This window comes from Gorilla gorilla, chromosome 16 (genome assembly GCF_029281585.2).
Source record: "Gorilla gorilla gorilla isolate KB3781 chromosome 16, NHGRI_mGorGor1-v2.1_pri, whole genome shotgun sequence".
NCBI classification, from domain to species: domain Eukaryota; kingdom Metazoa; phylum Chordata; class Mammalia; order Primates; family Hominidae; genus Gorilla; species Gorilla gorilla.
The window spans coordinates 83,739,085-83,757,078 of record NC_073240.2 but is presented as its reverse complement, the minus strand read 5'-3'; the positions used below and the strand labels follow the sequence as shown (position 1 = coordinate 83,757,078).

The following is a 17,994-nucleotide window of genomic DNA, read 5'->3' as shown; positions in this document are numbered from 1 at the left end:
AGACCAGCATGGGCAACATAGCGAGACCCCATCTCTTAAAAAAAAAGGTAGAATTTTGAAAAGGTGAACCTTTAAGGTAACCTCAAGCCCCCTGGATTGTCATAAGATTAACTTAGTTCATGCATAAAATACTTAGAACAGTGCCTGGTATGCAGCAAACAGTCAACACATGACAGCTTTATTGTTATACCAGTCTTAGTTATTTCCAGGCTAGTGACCCATGCTTTAATAAGGTGTCACAGCTAGAAACGTGTCAAGCTGATCACAGAAAGTGTGTTTGTGCCACACACTCACACTGTGATCTCATAATCCAACACTCAGCAGTGCACCATCAAATCCAGAAGATCTTTGATTTGTAATGACGTCTTCAGGTGCCCAACAAGGTGAAGCCACTTCAACAACCTCAGATCCCTCCTGGAGTTCAACAAGGATACCCAGTACCAGCCACCATGCTCTTCCAGTCCCTAGGATATCCATCCATTCTCCGTGACCTTCTTCCACTCTCTGGGTCCTCAAGGCCATAGTGAAACAGTCAGGAGGGAAAAACTGTCCTACAGCAGACCACAGGAACCTCTCCATCCTCTGAGCATGCATGACTTTGACAGTTGGAACCCTTTATCCTGTCTTAGTCTTGCCTTTTTTTGTTTTTGTAATGGAATATTGCAAATACAAAAAAAAAGGGGGCATTTTTTCCAGACATAAAATCTTTTAACAGTTACCTACTTCCTTCTTAGTGCTCTACCTTCATCGAGGTTTTTTTGGTTAATTACACTGATTAAATTGGGAAGAAATTCTTGCGGAGCATTGGCAAGGAAACTGCACCGTCAAAAGTCCAGAGGTTATCAAGTCCCTGGAAATGTGAGTACTCGAGGCATTCAGTGTGTGAGGCACAGGAAGAAGCTGGAGAGGGGGCAGGAACCCATCAGGCTGGGCTTTACGGACCAAAGAAAGGAGTCTGAATTTGGCAACTGGGAGTTACAGGGGGTGTTAGACAGGGGAACAGAACAATGGTATCTGCATTTGCTCACTCTGCTCCTTTTCTGAACCTCTGCTTGCAGGGTAGAGATCTCCTAGACCTCTGCATGTAGGTTCTGGTTATCTGGGAGTTAGAAAAATGAGGTCTGAAGACAAGTTTTTCAGAAGAATGGATAAGGTGGGATAAAAATTCCAGAAAATGTCCTCATAAGGAAGAAAAACAAGGCAGATTATTTTAGCTACCTGGCTCTACAGTGGTAGAGAAAGCTAAGAAGGCTGAGGGCCAGAGCAAAGCCCTCACTGCCACCATTTAGAAAACACTGACTCCAAATGGACCTGGTGGGGAGGAGCCAGGGCCCAGTTCACATGCCATGCTTGAAGGTCTTTCCAGAGCCTAGCTATGGGACAGGTACACTTCTCTGATTAGCCAGGGCCTGCACACTGGAAGAACAAGGCCAGTTCATAATAACCCTGAACAGAGACCACCTCCAGCCAGCCTACATTATTTTACTACAGCAGAAACTGAGCACAGTAAGCAAAGCTAGCCCTATAAACAACTGAACCTAAACCAAAACCATGTGATTACCCAAGAGATTCAGTGGGATCTGAAGCTGTCCTACACTGCAGAAACATTCTTGGCCTTGCAAGACAAACACAGCTTTTGGCACTGAAAACTGTTTTTTGGTTTACAGGCCAGAAAACCAGTGCACCCCTGTTTATTTTTCCATTATCAGTATATTCAGCAGCACTGAAAGGATTATAACACAGCTTCCTTCTCCAGTGACCCACTGGTGAGAAAACAAAATTCTGGTTAATAGGCAAAGAAAAACAAGAAAAGTCTGTCACTTCTAAGGTGCATTAACAGATTAGAAGGTTATCTTCCTATACCTTCTCTCATGTCCACATTTTATATACAAGGAACCGTGGCTCACAGACAAGTTATTCAATTTGCTCCAGCTCACACAGCTAAAGAAGTACCAAAGCCAAAGAGAAAGCCCAGAATTTGAACGCAAGTTTTCAGATTTCAATTCCCCCGCTCTTTTTAACTGTATTGCAGCAACAATATGTTTAGATTTCTATACAGGTTTTATAAAATCAAGGGGGCAGTGGAAACACACACAATTAGAGGCAAGCCTGTGGTCTTGTGAGCTTATCATCTTAAAAGGGAGGCCAGCCGGGCGCGGTAGCTCATGCCTGTAATCCCAGCACTTTGGGAGGCCGAGGCAGGTGAATCACGAGGTCAAGAGATGGAGACCATCCTGGCTAACATGGTGAAAGCCCGTCTCTACCAAAAATACAAAAAATTAGCTGGGTGTACTGGTGCCCGCCAGTAGTCCTAGCTGCTCAGGAGGCTGAGGAAGGAGAATCGCTTGAACCCGGGAGGCAGAGGTTGCAGTGAGCCAAGATTGCACCACTGAACTCCAGCCTGGCGACAGAGCGAGACTCCGTCTCAAAAACAACAAACAGCAACAACAACAACAACAACAACAAAAAAAAAGGGAGGCCATGTCTTATTCATCATCACATTACCAGCAAGTGTCCAGTGCAGTTCCTAGCCCATGGTAAGCACCAAAGGTTTGCTGAATGAATGAGGGAGTATTTTATTGTTCAATAAGGAATATGGGCCAGGCGCGGTGGCTCACGCCTGTAATCCCAGTACATTGGGAGGCTGAGGCAGGCAGATCACCTGAGGTCAGGAGTTCAAAGACCAGGCCTGGCCAACATGGTGAAACCCCATCTCTACTAAAAATACAAAAATTAGCTAGGCGTGGTGGCGGGTGCCTGTAATCCCAGCTGCTTGGGAGGCTGAGGCAGGAGAATCGCCTGAACCCAGGAGGCAGAGGTTGCAGTGAGCCAAGACTGCACCACTGAAATCCAGCCTAGGTGACAGAGCAAGATTCCATCTCGAAAAAAAAAAAAAAAAGAAAGAAAAGAAGAAGAAGAAAAAAAAAAAAGAATGTGACCTATCAGGAAAATTTACCAAACTGGAGTTCTCTGTGTAGATGGGAGAATTGACAAGAGAACACCTACTATGGAGTTCAAGAAGTCAGACTAGAAAACCACTAAAACAATTTCTAACTCATAGTGTCTGAAAACTAATCTCATTAGAGATTAGTGTCTAATGGAAGAACTGATTTTTAGCAATATTGAAAACGAGTATATGTTTGCTCATATAGTCAACTATCAATTATCTCCATAGAGGTGTTGTGTGCCTTTTGAAAATACTGCTGGCCCACAAGTTTTAACCCTGCCTTCTTCATCCCAAGGAAAGCCTTTACTATAATTCACCTCATGGGAAGTTTTTGGCTTTTTAAGACCCTATTTCTTAATTCTAGAATAACAAAAAGACAGGGCATAATGATTTGGGGACAAAAAAGGAACAAGACTTCCTGTTTTTACCTAAAAATGTTAGGGCAGTAAAGGAAGCTGATCAAAAATACAGTTAATGACTACATATTAATAAATACTGTAGGTTTCACTGCATGCCAACTCCAACCCCAAATGCATGGGTTACAAACTGAGATGAAAAAATAGGTATCTGCACATGCATTCAAAATGAAAACAGAGCCATTTTGCAATAATCTAGCAACTCCTCTAATGACATCCAAGTTTAGAAATTCCAAGTGTTCAACTTCTTTATTGCTTCTGATACAGTAAAGCCTGCTGGACAAGGCTACACTCTGCAAACCTGAATTAGAAGAGCATGCAGAGTCTGAGGCCAGGCCATCTCAGTGACCAAAGGGAGTGAAGTAACTGGTTCACTTCCCATGAATATAAAAGGTGCCATGAGATGAAGGACAAGAGTTAGCTTGGGGTTCTTGTCCCAGCTTCACCAATACTTGCAGTGTGATCTTGCACCTGTCTCACAACTGCCTTAGGGTTTCGATTTCCTCCTCCATAAATTGAGAAAGTAAGTTGGATATGGTAAAGTCAAAGGTCCCACTCAGGAATGATTTCTGAAGAAAATGGAAGATTTCAATAAGTAAATGTAACTTATCTAAAGCCAAGTTTATACATAAAAAAATTTTTAATTTAGGGCTTTTTCATTACAGACTACCCTAAAATGTTTTAAAACCTGAAATTAAGACTTAAAAGTAGATTATAAGAATAAATCCAAGTCTTTGTGCATAAAGCCTTATAAAATTGTACCCATCTTAAACCTGTTGTAAGAAGATATACATGGCCGGGCGCAGTGGCTCACGCCTGTAATCCCAGCACTTTGGGAGGCCGAGGCCGGCAGATCACCTGAGGTTGGGAGTTCGAGACCAGCCTGACCAACATGGAGAAACCCCGTCTCTACTAAAAATACAAAAAAATTATCCTGGCATGGTGGCATGCACCTGTAATCCCAGTTACTCAGAAGGCTGAGACAGGAGAATTGCTTGAACCTGGGAGGCGGGGATTGCGGTGAGCCAAGATCGCACCATTGCACTCCGGCCTGGGCAACGAGAGCAAAACTCTGTCTCAAAAAAAACAAAAAAAGATGTACACGGCAGCATTAGTACCATCATATAAATGTTCTGAAGAAATTAATAAAATGGGAAAATGGCTGCAATTTATTATTAAATTTAAAAATCAAGGCTGGGTGCGTTGGCTCATACCTGTAATCCCAGCACTTTGGGAGGCCAAAGTGGGTGGATTGCTTGAGCCCAGGAGTTCAAGGCCAGCCTGGACGATATAGCAAGACCCCATCTCTACAAAAAAATACAAAAAATTAGCCAGGCATGGTGGTGCACACCTGCAGTCACAGCTACTTAGGAGGCTAAGGTGGGAGGATCACTTGAGCCCAGGAGACAGAGGTTGCAGTAAGCCAAGATCGCACCACTGCATTACAGCCTGGGTGACAGAGTGAGACCCTGTCTCAAAAAGAAAAAAAAATATAATGGAGAAAAGCTTATAGAGTAAGTACGTGAAGAAAAAAATACTTATCTACAGCTATACAATATGTTCACGTTTTAAGCTAAGTATTACTTCAAATGTGTCAGAAAGTTAAAAAAACTTTATAAAGTAAAAAAGTTACAGTAAGCTGAGATTATCGAAGAAATAAAAATTTTTAAAACAAATTTAGTGTAGCCTAAGTGTACAGTGTTTATAAGGTCTACAGTAGTACACAGTAATATCCTAGGCCTTCACATTCACTCACCACTCATTCACTGACTCACTCAGAGCAGCTTCCAGTCCTGTAAGGCCCAGTCATGGTAAGTGCCTTATATAAGTGTACCACCTTTTTTTTTTTTTTTTTTTTTTGAGAGAGTCTTGCTCTGTTGTCCAGGATGGAGTGCAGTGGTGCGATCTTGGCTCACTGCAATCTCTGCCTCTGGGGTTCAAGCGACTTTCCTGCCTCAGCCTCCTGAGTAGCTGAGATTACAGGCATGTGCCACTATACCCACCTAATTTTTGTATTTTTAAGTAGAGATGGGGTCTCACCATGTTGGCAAGGCTGGTCTTGAACTTCCGACCTCAGGTGGTTTGCCCGCCTCAGCCGCCCAAAGTGCTGGGATTACAGGTATGAGCCACCATGCCCAGCCCATTTTTTATCTTTTATACTGTATTTTTATTATACTTTTTCTATGTTTAGATACACCAATACCTGCCAAGCATGGTAGCTCATGCCTGTAATCTCAGCATTTTGAGAGGCTAAGGCAGGAGTATCCTCTGAGCCCAGGAGTTCAAGACCACTTGGACAACATGGGGAGACCTTGTCTCTTTTTTAAAAATTTTAAAAAACGGCCAGGCATGGTGGCATACATCTATAGCCCCAGCTACTCAGGAGGCTAAGGTGGGAGGATCACTTGAGTCCAAAAGTTTGAGGCTGCAGTGAGGCTGCCACTGCACTACAGCCTGGGCAACAGAGCAAGACCCTGGCTCTAAAAATAATTAAATTAAAAAAAATTTTAAAAACATTATCTAAAAAAAAGAAAAAGATACTTGAAAAAAATTTGCAATGCACATGAGAGGTCAAAATTTAACATTCAAACTTATTAAAAAGTTCTTTTAAGTAATAATTTAACTTCTAAAACAGAAATAGAGATATAGGCAACAGACATGAAAAATTCACAGAAGAGGACATTCAAATGTCCAAAACATACTAGGGAGAAATAAAGAGTAACAAATAATAAATGAAGTAAGTTCAAACTAAAATACCAATAAAATACCACCTCTCACAGTCAGACTGATGAATGCACCACAAAGCACTCTCACATGCTCCTTAGGGAATAAAAATCTGACCACAAGGCAGGGTAAAGTAGTGCATGCCTATAATCCCAGCCACTCAGGGATTTTTTATTACAAAATTTCCTCACATTTTCCTGGAGGGCAATTTAACAATATTTATCGTGAGCTTTTAAAAGTTAATCGTGTAATATTATGAACTACTGAGACATGAAACATAGATGAATCCCAAAAACATAACGCTTAGGGAAAGAAGTCTTATATAAAAGTACATACACTGGGCGTGGTAGCTCACACCTGTAATCCCAACACTTTGGGAAGCTGAGGCAGGAGGACTGCTTGAGCCCAGGAGTTTGAGACCAGCCTGAGCAACATAATGAGACCCTGTCTCTACAAAAAAAATTTTTTTAATTAGCCAGGAGTGGTGGTGCGTACCTGTAGTCCCAGCTACCCAGGAGGTTGAGGTGGGAGGAGGATCAGTTGAGCCAGGGAAGTCAAGGCTGCAGTTAACTATGATCACAGCACTGCACTCCAGTCTAGGCAACAGAGGGAGACCCTGCCTCAGAAAAAAAAAAAAAAGGTACATACTGTGTAACTCCACTTATATTAAAATTAGAACAGGCAAAACTAATCTGTGGTAAGAAAAAAATCAGAAGGGTGGTTGCAAGAAGAGATTGTCCAATAAGGAGCACAATGAAACTTTCTGGAATGAAAATAATGTTCTATAACTTCATAGAGGTTCGGATTACGCAGATATATGTATGCATTTGTCAAAACTCAGCAAATATACACTAAATATTTGTGCATTTCACTGTGTGTAAATGTTGCTTCAAAAGGAAAAAACCTAAGCAAATATCAAATTCATGCTGAAATATTTAAGGGGAAGTATAGTATACTAACATTTACAATTGCTTTTTCTCTTTTTTTTTTTTTTTTTGAGACAGAGTTTCGCCCTTGTTGCCCAGGCTGGAGTGCAATGGTGTGATCTCAGCTCACTGCAGCCTCCGCCTCCTGGGTTCAAGCGATTCTCCTGCCTCAGCCTCTAGTAGCTAGGATTATAGGTACCTGCCACCATGCCCAGCTAATTTTTTGTATTTTTAGTAGAGACGGGGTTTCACCATGTTGTCCAGGTCTTGAACTCCTGACCTCAGGTGATCCACCTGCCTCAGCCTCCCAAAGTGCTGGGATTACAGGCGTGCGCCACCGCTCCCGTCCTCATTTGCAATTACTTTAAAATATATCAAAGAAAAAGGAGTATGATAGGTAGAAGAATGGATACAATGGATATATGTGATAAAGCAAGTACAGTAAAATGCTAATGTAAAATACAGGCACTGGGTACACAAGGGTACCCTGTGAAAAATCCTTCAAGATTGCTGTATTTTGAGATTTTTCATAAAATGTTAAAAATACTAAAAAACAGTAAACAGCCACAAGGCAGCCTTCTGGAATGCTAGAAATGTTCTGTCTTGATTTGGGTGGTGATTACATGGGAGCATGAGGAAAATTCATCAAGCTGTACACTTAGGGATTTTGTACACCTTGGCTGATTACATTTATAACTCAATAAAAAGTGTTTTTAATACAGCAATCAGAATAGGACTTTAAAGTGAGTATAATTAATATCCTCAAAGAGATAAGGAAGTATGCTGCAACCATAAAACATGAATAAGCAATTAAGAAAAAAGAGCAAACCATAGATTGAAGACAAAAACTCAAATTTAAAAACTCAGTGGGCTAAAGAGCTGAGTAGACCTTGAGGAATGAATTCGTGACTTAAAATATTGAGCTAAAAAATCCTCCCAGAAGATAGCACAGAGAGGGGAAGTAAAAGAAAAGTGAAGAGACACGGAGGACAGATCAAGATGCGTCTCAATCTATCTTTTGGAGGGAGCTGCAGAAGAGAAAATGAGAAAACTTAAGGGGACAACATTTACATAAATAATAGTTAAATGTTTCCTAGAACTAAAAAACAAAACTGCTTAAAAAATATTTTTGTTTTTTGCTTTTTAAGAGACAGGGTCTCACTCTGTCACCCAGGTTGGAGTGCAGTGGCACAATCATAGCTCACTGCAACCTCAAACTCCCAGCCTCAAGCAATCCTCCCACCTCAGTCTAAGTAGCTGGGATTACAGGTGTGCACCACCATGCCCAGCTAATTTATTTATTTATTTATTTTTTTAATAGAGAATGGGGGTCTTACTACGTTTCCCAAGCTGTTCTCAAACTCCTGGCCTCAAGTGATTCTCCCATCTTGTCCTCCCAAAAGTGCTGGGATTTACAGTCATGAGCCACTACGCCCAGCCCAAAAAGTTTTTAATTAGTTATTTAAAGCAATCTACATGGATGGAAGGAAACACACCACCATTTTAAGAGACATTATCTCCTGACTGTGCAATTTAAGTGATTGTACAATTTAAGTGATCCTTGTTCTTTTTTTTTTTTTTTTTTTTTTGTGAGATGGAGTCTCGCTCTGTCACCCAGGCTGGACTGCAGTGGCGCGATTTCGGCTCACTACAAACTCTGCCTCCTGGGTTCATGCCATTCTCCTGCCTCAGCCTCCCAAGTAGCTGGGACTACAGGCACCTGCCACCACACCCGGCTAATTTTTTGTATTTTTAGAAGAGACGGGGTTTCACCGTGTTAGCCAGGATGGTCTTGATCTCCTGACCTTGTGATCCGCCCGCCTTGGCCTCCCAAAGTGCTGGGATTACAGGCATGAGCCACCACGCCCAGCCGATCCTTGTTCTTTTCTATATGTTTCAAGTTTTCTACAATGAATATGACTTTTACAATCAGGAAAAGTAAAAGTTTATTTTTATAAGATGAACTCAGAACCAAAAGACAAGAAAGGTTTTTTAAAAACTCCCTAAATTCGCTTTCCTGTGACTTCTCCCTTATGCTATTACAGTGAACCTGTTTCTGTAAGTGGTCACCACAAACTTGAACAAGTCATTCAATCTCTGAATTTCTGCTTCTTTAGGCCTTAAACAGGGAAAATAAAATCCCTCCTTTCCACCTCCCCATGGTTTGGGGAACATCAAATGAGATGAGGTACAAAAATAGCATTTGGTAAACCATAAAGCACTGTACAAATTGTGGCATGTTATCACAGTTCTTCTAAGCTGGTAAACCCCAACCTCTGAGTCACCCTCCACTCTCCGCCCTTTCACTCACCAAGTCCAATTTGTCACTAGTCAGTTTTTCCTTCTCTCATTCCCTCCTCTCCCAAACTACTGCACTAAGTTAGTCATACCTGGTCATACCTTGTGCCTGAACCACTGCAATAGGTCCTGCATAGTGCCCCACCTCTAGCTGTCCCTCACCCCACCTACTGCAATTTTTGCCTGAAACCTAATCTTCATGAAACATGTTTATCCTTTGACTACCCCGCTGAAAATGAAATGCCTTTGGGAGTTCTCTGAGGTTTACAGGATGGACTTCAAACTCCTCAACCTGGCTTTTACACCTCCCGTCCTATCTCTGGTCAGCCTCCTCATAATTGGAACATGCACCCAACCCCCGTACCCTTCCTTCCCCTTATCCAGAGATATATTTTCCACTTATCCACATCCTCCCAGTCTTTTAAGCCCAGGTCAAACCTCTCCCTCCTTTCCTCTTTCTATACCTTATGACCAATCCAGACCAAGCTCTTGCCTCCACAATCCATCCCCCAAGGTGCCATCATCACTTCCAGGTCAGAGACCTACCCCACCTTTCCAGAAAGGACTAATTGTTCCCTGAGAGCAGGGCCTGTTATCCTCCTACAGCCTCTATATTAGGCACTCAAATTAACATGCTAAACATTTAAGTCCTTAAAATAAACTTTATTTGCCTGAACTGATTTTATGGTAAGTTTTAACACCTATGTGTGTATTACTATATATTGTTTAGCTATTAATCTTTTTTTTGTTGTTAGAGATGGGGTCTTGCTATGTTGTCCAGGCTGATCTCAAACTCCTGGCCTCAAGTAATCCTCCTGCCTCGGCCTCCCAAAGTGCTGGGATTACAGGTGTGAGCCACCACTCCCAGCCTATCAATCTTTAAATAAAAAGAATCATAACTTACAGATTTTTTTATGGCTTCTTCTTTCTCTCCACTGAGATTTATCAAAGTTAATATCTACAACTATAATCCATTTTTCACAGCTGTGAAGTATTCCTTTCTTTGAACATATCACAACTTGTTTATCCATTATGTTGTTAATGGACATTTGGGTTTTACAGGAAAAAGTTTGGAATTAAAAGTAATGCTGCTCTGAAAATTCTCGTACATGTTTCCAGTAAAGATATATAAGAGTTTCTAGAAGAGAAGCTGCTATGTCACAGGGTCACATATTCAACTCTACCTGGCAATGACAATGGGTTTTTCCCTAGTAGTTGAACTAATTTACACCTCTACTTAATGTTGAGCAGTTCCTCAAAATACTGCCAACCTTTTAAATGTCTGCCAATTTGATGAGTATAAAATGTTATTTCATTGTGGGTTTAATTTGTATTTCCCCAATGAGGTTGAAAATCTTTTCATATAGTTATTAGCTATTTGGTTTCCTCTTAGTGCTGTGCCTGTCCCAACCTTTTCCAATTTTTCAACTGGGTGGTTGTTTCCTTATTGACTTTTAGGACCTCTCTGAATACTAATCCTTTATTGGTACTATGCATTGCAAATGTCTTCTTCCAGTCTGCCGCTTTCCTTTTCACTCTCTTTTGATGAGAAGTTCTTTATTTTAACATAGTTGAATTTATCAACCATTTCCTTTATGTAAATGCCTTGTGTAACTTGCTTAATCAGTCCTTCCCTACCCAGAGGTCATAATATTTATATTTCCTTTTAATAAAGAAGTATTAAAATAAAAACTTTAAAAAGACAGTAATACAGTAAATGAACAATAAGCACACGGAAAAAGTACTCAAAATCATCAGCCATCAAGGAAATACAAATCAAAACCACAATGAGATACCACTACACACCCACCAGAATGGCTAAAATTAAGATACTGATTAACACCAAATGATGGGAAGGATGTAGAGCAACTGAACTTTTATTATACATTGTTGGCACGAGTGTAATATTGGATAACTATTTTGGGAAAAGGTCAAGCAGTTTCTTAAAAAGCTACACATATACCTATCCTATGACCCAGCAATTTCACCTCTTGGTATTTAACCAAGAGGAATGAATGCACATGTCCACAAAATAACGTGTACTAGAATATTCATAGTAGCTTTAGTCATAATAGCCAAAAATTAGAAACAGCCCTAGTATCCAATAACAAAAGAATAGATAAGTGAACTGTGGCTTCTTCATATAACAGACTACTTTAATTAGAAAAAAGAACAAACTACTGACTCGTGCCGCATAGAAGAATCTCAAAAACATTATGCTGAGTGAAATAAGCCTTACAAAAAAAGAATAGACTGTAAGGTTCTATTTACATGAAATCTAGAATAGGCAAAAATAATTTATAATGGAAAAAATTCAGAACAGTGGTTGCTGGTGGCTGGGGGTAAGAATGGAAAGGGAGCACAATAGAACTTTTGGGGGTGATTATAATATTGTGTAATTCTGTATCTTGATAGAGATTCATAGTACATAGACATACACATTTGTCATATCTCACAAATGGTACACATAAAATTTACACATTTTACTTTATGGCATTTCACATTTAAAAATGTAAACTTTGAATTTATTTAATTTTGAATTAATTTTTTTTTAGATGAGGTCTTGCTATATTGCCCAGGCTGGTCTCGAACACCTGGGCTCGAGCAATCCTTCTGCCTCAGCTCCTGAGTAGATGGGACTACAGGTGTGTGTTACCATGCCCAAAGTTCAAATTTTGCACTCTAGAACTTGATATACATACTGCAATATTTAGGGGTTGAGTATACTGATGTGTGGAACTTACTTTGAAATGAATCCAAAAATAAAATGGGTTGATGGATGGATAAAGGAGTGGACAGATATAAGACAAATATAGAAAACTGTTAACTGCAGAATCCAGATGGCAGGCATATGAGTGCATAATTCTCTCAACTTTGCTCTATGAAAATTTTCACAAAATATTGGAGAAAAACTATATTAAAAATGAGATCTGCGTTAAAAAATAGATATATTTTAACCAAGTTTGCCTTTGAGAAAGGTTCTCATAAGAAAATGGTCAATCCTTACATGCGATAGTGTCTTGGAGTTTACAAAACACTTTCACACAGATTATTTTTAGTTATCCTTACCAGAACCCAGGTATTCTAGCTTCACTCTGTACTTGAGAAAACTCAGGATCAGGAGTTGCCAAGTATCACATAGCCAAAGCCTGATGGAGCTGGACCCAAAACACACATCTTCTGGCTCCTCCTCCTATAGTCTTTTAAAACCTCACTAGGGAGCTGCCATCAACACCAAACCTTTGCAGACAACCTGGGAACTGCTGATGTGCTACCAGCTCTTTGGGTTATCCTATAAGCAGAGTAAGAGGAAGTGAAGCAGCTCCTGTACTCCCTAATAGGACATGAAAGGGAGAAGGCAAGCAGTGAAAGAGGATGAATTCAAAACAGCAAAGGTCTATTTCCAACCAATAAAGAATAAAAGCACTGGCAAAGCCCCCCATCCCAAATTATTTGAGGTCACCCTCAAAGTTCTGGGAAATCTGCAACATCCTTCCTGTCTGTGTGGATGGGCAAACTACACATGGTGCCTGTAGCTAAGACATGCAATATAAACTTGTCAAAACAGCTCTCTGACATGATACTCTACCACTCTTTACCACACAGAGCAGAACAAAAGCAGAACAGAAGGAGGGGACTCAGGAACATTGCTCAACCCTAACTCAGCCAAAATTGGAGGCAAAAGCTTTACTAATCACCCCACAGATTAATCACTGGCTTAAGGGTATTTTAGCTTTCTGTTAAAACACAGAATACACCCAACAACTTTTGTTAAATCTAAACAAGGTGAGATAGACTCGTGGAACATGAATAAAAGCCCTTTCAGCCCTAGAGACTGGTGTACTTATCCAAATATTTACCAAGTGTGCCAAGCACTTTGGGAACTATAAGGAAACTAGGACACAGTGCTTGCCCTCAAGCAGCATATAATCCAGCAGAAGGCTGAAGACAGAAATCCTAGGCTCACACGGATACAGGAGCAAGTCCCAAGAGCAGTGAAAAGAGTGCAAGCCAGCCAAGGGCTCAAGGAAGCTTTCAGCTGGGCCTTGACTAACTCCTGAGAAGATAGGTACATGCAGCACTGGTGGGGGAACAGCACTCTAGGCAAAGGGCAATGGAAAGAACCAGCTCCTGGGGAACTCTTGGTAAGGCAGGCTGCCTGAAACCTGAGCAGGAGAAAGCAGAAAGGAAAAAAACTCCCAAGGGATGCCCTCCCAACTCATTTCAGACAGCAAAGAGGGCAGATTCAGAGGGCGTCACAAAATATCTAGCTTCAGGAGTTAACTGGCACAGGGCTGAGGATGACTTCAACTTCCTCAAACACAGGAACCTAAGGTAGAGCTGTAACCAACGTCCACAGTAAGTCGAAACTTAACAAAATCCTGATAATGCAGATTCAAGATGCCTGCTTAAAACCCAGTTGTCCTGTGAAATCTGTAGCTTAGCAGAAGACCAAAGAATGGGAAATGCAATGAACAGAGCTAGTTAACAGAGAGCAACAACCTAACAGGTGAAAGCCGGGACCAGTGGATTTGAATCTCAGCTTAAATGTATGACCTCGGACAAGCTTCTAACCTCTGGTGTCTTATCTGCTAAAGGGAAATGATACCTGCCACCTCACAGGGTTGAAAGGATTAAATGAGATAACATCTTTAAAGCATCTAACATGGTGCTTGCAACACAGAGGGCATCCAAGAAATGGTGGCTATTATTAATATGAGTAGTTTGCACTCTAAGAACTGCAGAATCCATCACCTCCTACTGCCTCAGTGTACTGAGAAACCAGGATGAAGCCACTAAGCTTGGGTAAGACTGAGGGCTTACTCATGTCCTAAGTACTTCTCCCTCTGTTCTTTTTTTTTTTAATTTTTTAAAATATTCTGTCCTTTAAGCTTACTCTGAGATGTCTGCCTCACCCTGTGTCCTCACATCATGAACCTTCTCCTATTTAAGAACCAATCCAAGGCCGGGCGCGGTGGCTCACGCCTGTAATCCCAGCACTCTGGGAGGCCGAGGTGGGCAGATCACCTGAGATCAGGAGTTCAAAACCAGCCTGACCAATATGGAGAAACCCCGTCTCTACTAAATATACAAAAAAAAAAATTAGCTGGGCATGGTGGTGCAAGCCTGTAATCCCAGCTACTCGGGAGGCTAAGGCATGCGAATTGCTTCGACCTGGGAGGCGGAGGTTGCGGTAAGCTGAGATCGCACCATTACACTCCAGCCTGGGCAACAAGAGCAAAAAACTGTCTTTAAAAAAAAAAAAAAAAAAAGGAACCAATCCAAATGGGTAAGCTATCCAAGACAAAACCAGTCATAAGCCACTTCACAGGAAACATTTGCGCCAGAAGGGACCACAGGCCCTATCATAAACCTTGCCTCAGCAAGGCGAGGGTCAAAGCTGGTCAGGGACAGGTTTCAGGTAACAGAATTGTGACAATGTCTATCTTAAGAATCACACTTCAAGTTATGGTGGCAATGACAGTAAGTACTAAAAAACATATGCTATAAATGCAAAGTATTTTATGTATGTAAAAGGAATTCAAGAAAATGAATAAAGAAATATCTTTCTATATACTGAAAAGCACAAGAACACAATGAGGGAACTCACAACCCCTGAGCTCTAGAGATAAACTGTAGTCACTTATTATGGCAGCAGAAAGTTTGGTCTCATTTTTCTCAACTACACTTTCAAAGGGAAACTTTCAGTAATTCCATATAATCTAGCAAGGGTCAAAGACCCCTACTGGAGGAAAAAAATCAGTCAGGTCACACACAAAGAGAAAATTGCTTTAGTTTAGCCAAATATAAAATTTTGAGTAATCAGTTGGGCACAGTAACCCACACCTGTAATCCCAGCACTTTGGTAGGCTGAGGCTGGGGGAATCACAGGAGCCCAGGAGTTTGAGCCTAGCCTAGGCAGCACAGCAAGATCTCATCTCGACAAAAAAAAAGTTTAAAAAACTGGCCACGCATGGTGCGCACCTGTAGTCCCAGTTACTTGGGAGGCTGAGGTGGGGGGATCACTTGAGCCCAGGAGGTCAAGGCTGAGTGAGCCATGGTTGTGCCACTGCACTCCAGCCTGGGTAACAAAGCAAGACGCTGTCTTAAAAAAAAAAAAAAAAAAAAAAAGTTTTGACTAATCCACTTTGTAAACTAGGAGCAGGCAATAAATTTTATTCCATTCCATATAAGTAACATTTGGAAACCACTAAACTTTAGTTGACTAAGATGGCAAGAGTGGCCAGTTTTGTGCAGGAAGGTGGGCTAGCAGAAAAAAGCAAGGAGGAAGATGGAAGTGGGACGGGAGGTGATGAAAAGTAAGAGAAAAGAGGTTGAAGGAAGTGAATGACAGAAGCAAAGGGAAACAGAAATGGACCAACTGGAGAATGTCTGAGATTTTGAGTGAGTGCTGACAGCAGTAACACTCGATTAGAGGTTGGCTTGCAGCTGTACTATTATCTATCACCTTAGCTGCACTAATCCTTACATCTTTTATTTATTTATTTATTTATTTTTGAGACAGGGTTTCTGTCTGTCGCCCAGGCTGGAGTGCAGGGACGCACTCTCGGCTCACAGCAACCTTGAACTTCTTACCTCAGGTGATCCTCCCACCTCAGCCTCCCAAGTATCTAGGACTAAAGGTGTGCGGTGCCATGCCCAGCTAATTTTTTTTATTTTTTGGTAGAGACAGAGTCTTGAGATGTTGTCCAGGCTGGTCTCAAACTCCTGGGCTCTAGCAGTCCTTCTGCCTTGGCCTCCCAAAGTGCTGGGACTATAGACATGAGCCACCGCGCCCAGCCTCTTTAATCTTTCTTTACAGGGAAATCTACTCTGCTCAACAGGGTAGAAATATATTATTCCCTGGGTACAGTGCTCTGAAGAGCAATAACCAGAGATTTCCACAAAACCAAATCCAAACTTTACAGCCTCTACTCTGGTTAAAACTGGCTTCTATTTCTACTTACTTGGCCTGGGTGGATTTTCAACTTGACAGCCTGGTTCACAAAATTCTCTAATTCAACATACGTTTATGGAAGGCCTACTGTGCATCAGGCCTGGGGGATACAGCAGTGAACAAAACAAACATGATTGCCATCTCACAGAGTTGATTAGTTGGGGTGTGGGGAGCATCAATCATTAGCAGCGCAGTGGGTGTTTGCAAAAAGGAAGGTGGGGGTGAGCATAGGGTCTCTAACACTACATGCAAATCTTTCAAGGGCAACTCAAGTCCTGGCTAGGGAAAGAGGAAATGGGGTAAATCCAAAGACTGGCAAGAAAATATTAAAATGTTACAGTTAAGGCTCACACTGATTAAAAATAAACAAAACTCTAAGTGTTCAAACTGAACACAGCATTCATTATCTGTAACCACATAAACTTAAACTCCCGAAAGGAATAAACAGACAGAGGGTATTTTTAGTAATACTTAAATAAGTTCATACAGACAACCCAGCCTAATATATTACAAGATCTAAAGTACCTTTGGAATCATTAAAAAGCAAATTACATTTGTTGAGTTTTACTGTTAATTATATTTCTTGTACTTTGAATATTGGTATCTCACATAAAGAATCAGGTCTTAACATGTGGCCTGCCTGACATATACCTCAAGAAAAGGGCTCCACAATCAACTAGTTTAGGAAATGATGCACACTCTAAAAACCACTTGGAGACTCACAGATTACTTTCAGAAATTAGGTTCTCTGACAAGCTCTACATAAAAGAACTCTGCTGAACTTAGTCTGAGCCAGTATAGGCCGCATATCTCTTATCCCAAATGCTTGAGACCAGAAGTGTTTTGGATTTTGGATTTTTTTTTTTTGGCTTTTGGAATATCTGCATTATATTTACCAGTTCAGCATCCCTAATCTGAAAATCCAAACTCTGAAATGCTCCACTGAGCACTTCCTTTGAGCATCATGTCAGCACTCAAAACAGACTTTGGAACATTTCTCATTTTCTGATTAGGGATATTCAACCTGTATTTCCCAAAAACTTACTAGACCACGGAACTCTTTTCTCATACAATACTTACTAACAGTCCACATATTGTTCCATAGAACACATGCAGGATACACTTTAACGCAAAGTACATACTGCTTAACCTAAAAATGCAATTAGTTATCAATCTCCCACCCACACTGATAAACTGGTATTTACTAAATGCTGTAGGACTATAAAAGCATCCCCCAATGAATTTCTTGTTGAAATTCACTTAAAGATATGCTGACTTACAGTTTTAATAAGAAATTTTGTAATGAATTAAACTGCATCTTGAGATGTTAATACAAAGAAACTACTTTTATGATTTAATTTTGCTAAATTGCTAGCAGTTTGCCTTCTCTAAACATGAATTTCCAGAGCATAGTTAATATCTTAAAATTTAAAAAGATTCATTCTCAAAGAAAAAATATTAGACTAGAAAAAATGCTGACATTTACCTCTGCTCTACTATCTGACATGCCTAAATGCAAATAACTAAATGAGATATCAACATGTACAGTTCATGAATAACAAGTATGGGGCTATTATTTCTGTGGTTGTGGTGTTATAATTTATAATTTGACTCCTGCTCTGGAAATACTATTATTTTGAAGTCTACATAGGAGGCTTTATGAAATCAAATTCCAATGACTGAAAAAGTTTCATCAATCAGTTAACAATTTTTTAAGAAATCAGT

At 40.7% G+C, this 17,994-nt stretch overlaps 1 protein-coding gene across 3 annotated transcripts in view; it reads right to left on the bottom strand.

Moving 5' to 3' along the window:
* The window catches only part of PDE8A (phosphodiesterase 8A), a 157,126-nt gene that overhangs the window by 136,751 nt on the left and 2,381 nt on the right, over positions 1–17,994 (bottom strand). The window contains exon 1 of one of the 3 annotated variants that reach the window (XM_055362805.2): positions 6,583–6,605. The exons of the other annotated variants lie outside the window; for them this stretch is intronic. The gene's annotated coding sequence lies outside the window, so the exon portion shown is untranslated. Of the gene's footprint in view, positions 1–6,582; positions 6,606–17,994 lie in introns of those variants that run through there. 3 annotated transcript variants of the gene reach the window in all.